At 39.7% G+C, this 3,358-nt stretch overlaps 1 long non-coding RNA gene across 1 annotated transcript; it reads left to right on the top strand.

Annotated features, from left to right (window-relative positions):
- Nucleotides 1–1,405: 1,405 nt before the first annotated feature.
- Nucleotides 1,406–2,188, top strand: LOC115257690 (uncharacterized). The gene is made up of 2 exons (XR_003893291.2): nucleotides 1,406–1,616; nucleotides 1,682–2,188. It is a non-coding gene; the product is annotated as an uncharacterized LOC115257690 (long non-coding RNA).
- Nucleotides 2,189–3,358: the final 1,170 nt, after the last annotated feature.

Here is a 3,358-nt window from a genome sequence, read left to right as displayed (position 1 = left end):
ATTTTTGGGGAAACTCAATACACATTCTGTAATAACACAAAGAGAGGATCGATGAAGAGAAATCGAAAATGTCGGTTAGACCCTAATGAAGAATCAGTGTCGAATTAGATTGATGGATATAATTTATATCATACACGGAACTACAAATCAACCCAAATTTAAGTTGTTTTGACGCAATCCCGGTCTTCCGTGGAATAACTCAAATTTGCGTCAAACAGCGGAAGTGGTGAGTGAGTAGTTCTCGTTTGAGAGCGGCAAAAAAAATTAACCCACTGGTAAGTTATTTTCACCCAACGGAGGCCTCAAATGACGCAAATTTGGGTTAACTCAAGAAAACCCAAATTTGGCTTCTTCCACGGAAGAGCAGCGGATGCGTCGGTGCATCTCTCTTTGTTTTCGACAACATTGCGGTGGGGCGAGTGAGAAAACAACCCAACTTTGAGTTAAAACTAAAAGCAGTTTAGCCAAATTTGAGTTTTTAAAACTTATTTTTTGGGTTTTAATATTTTTCCGTGTATAAATAAAATACGAGCAAAATATCAAACAAAGATTGTCTTGGTGACCGCGATCATTAGCGCGAGATGTGTTTTTCAGTTTTTCGGGGTAGGCGTGTTACAAGAAAAATGCGCCACGAAATGTAACACGCCAAGAAATAACGTGGTTTGAGTGTTGCATGCATCACGGCGTTTACTCGACGTTAGTGCTGCAGCTAATAACGCAATTAATGCACATTTGAAAGGTTCTGATTTTCGTCTCTGTGTTACTGTAGTCATAATTCAAACGCCAGCGGCTGTTTTGGAGTTACGGCGAAGGCCGGCGCATTTTGCCCCAAAAGTACTCGCGAATTTGGACTACAAAATACGCATTCTTACACTTAAAACGGCCCTTCTTGCACAAATCATAAATTTTGCGAGTAAGCAAAGAGATTTTCACATCAAGTTTTACAACTTTGCTCCATTTCGATCTGCAAATCTGCGGAAAAACTTTTCGCATTCTTACATTAGAAATGGCTGAAATCGGTTTTTAATTTTAATATTTTATTAGTTGGTAAAAATTCAAGTTTTATTGGTTGAGAAGATAGAAAATTAAAAATGCTATCGATTAATGTAAACATGTCATATGAAAAATTATGTTATCAGGGAGATATTAAGGTGGGTCTTTGTACCTCGGTAGCGCGTATTAAACTTATCTGTTAAGCTCTTAACCTTCCTTTTGCATCACGTTGGGAACAAGTCGCTGGCGTGGTGTACGGTTTGGGTCAAATTGACCCTAATGCCAAAGGAGTGATAAACCAGGTAATATTGTTACAAAAATATTCTTAAGATACCACATTATTTAAGCTGTACATCACTCACGTAGTGATGAAAAAATTACAATCAATGCAGCAAATTCAGGGGGTGTGACACTCTAATCTTTTTGGAATCATTTCAAAAGATTCAAAAAGATTCGAAAAGATTCGAGGTGATTCGGCGGGATTAACAGAAAAACAGGCGGCCGTCAGTCATTTACAAAATACTGGATCATTTCGTCCAGTGTTTGTTTTGATTTTGTATAAGAAGCCGATCGGATTGCTGACCATGGGAAAGAAAATTGTTTTCCATTTGGTGGACTGAAAGGTATTACTTATTATAATTATCGTTGATAAACCATCTTTTTAAAAACAAAATCTGTTATATTTCAGCCCAGCAATGCGCCCGATTAATGTGCCGTCGTTAAATCTGCACCGTGAGTAGCCGATGCCAAAGGTATACCTACGCGACGACAAGGATCCGCGTAGTAGAAGAAGGTCCGTCGCGATCGATTCCACCGCCTCCACCAGCAGAGCGGGCTCAATACCGAAACTCCCGAATCAAACCGAACCGGATGGGTACCGGAGTACCCTGTGGAGGTACGTCAGCCAAATCCACCAGGCCCCAACAAGCACAAGGAAAATGCCGAAATGGTTTCCAGTCGGTCGGACTCACCGTCTGCTCATGAAAAGCAACTATGATGAACGTATTGGTGACGGTATTCCCGTCTGTTTGGTTGCAGTGATGGAATAATATTCAGATTATCTGTCTGCTGAAGTCCTGGAATTGACAGGTGATTACCGCTCGTGATAACAAGAAGCCCCGAATCACGAATGACTGAAGCATTAGTGCTCTAACGAACCGTAGAAACCTTGATGGGAATAGTCGCAGCTGAACCATCCCCGCAAAAAGGCTTCCATATCGCAACGGTTTAATCAACATGGGCATTCCAATTGATCTGAACTGCGGCTGGTGGGAGGTTTGTTCCTGTGAGGAGTCATCGCGAACATAGGTAATCCTTAGAAACTGCTAGCACCAAAATATGATAAAGGAATAAAGCGAGCGAGTATGATATAAAATGACTTAGGTATTAAAAATAATTTTAACAAAAAATGTCACAGAACTCCCATCAATCTCGATCGCTACAAAGGCCTCAAGGCGTGCTCTGGACTTTTCACTTAGTGGGTTTAGTTGGTTTAATTAATGACAAATGGAAATGTCGGAAGGGCATGATTTACTAGAATCACTAGTACTGGGTTAATTTCTACCGATCTCCAACTACGAAGCGCTTTCAAAAACAATCAACAAACATCTTTGCGGCCTTCCATGTATATCTACTGGAAGTTATATTCGCTTGTAGGTATTTCGGCATCCTTGCGATGTGATCAGCCCAACACTTTCTGCCAGCTTGACAAAAAAAAGCCGGGCTGTACACTCATATGAAAATTCTGATATATTTAATCAAATGTATGAATCCATTCTTGTTTGAAAGAAACCCAAAGTCAAGGTGGCAATGTAGTTGCCCGTTTAGCGGACTGGAATAACTCCAAAGAGAATTTGATCTATTTTAGTAGGTTTACTAAGTGCATCGTCAACAAGCTTCACAAGACAGAACCGTTTCTTCTATTTTGTGCGGGACCGAATATCCCATGCACTTCTCCAAGGGGAATAATTAAATTATTGATCTATTTTTGAAGTAGGGTGCGGGCACCGGTTTTGGCCAGTCAAAGGGAAATCATTTTTATAAAAATAACCAATAATCCTATGAAAACAACCAATGTGTCAAAAGAAAGGTTTCAATCTATATTTTGAAGGAAAAATGCAGAAATCATGCCAATACTTGATTTTTGTATTAAAAGTGGCACTGGCCAAAATAGAAGCTCTGCCGCAGTTTTGGCCATATTCTTAAGTTTGGTTTCTATTTTGGCCAATCACGTGTATTTCTTATGGGAGTGGCCAAATTAGAAGCACCATGGCCAAAATAGATGTATGGGAGCAGATTTTTTAAGGAAAATTATTTTTTTCTTCCAGTTTTTAATCAAAATGTGTGGTTTTCACGGCTGTAATCA

Source organism: Aedes albopictus, chromosome 3 (assembly GCF_035046485.1).
Source record: "Aedes albopictus strain Foshan chromosome 3, AalbF5, whole genome shotgun sequence".
NCBI lineage: Eukaryota > Metazoa > Arthropoda > Insecta > Diptera > Culicidae > Aedes > Aedes albopictus.
Note: the sequence above shows the minus strand (reverse complement) of the source record. Positions and strands in the feature narration are given on the sequence as shown.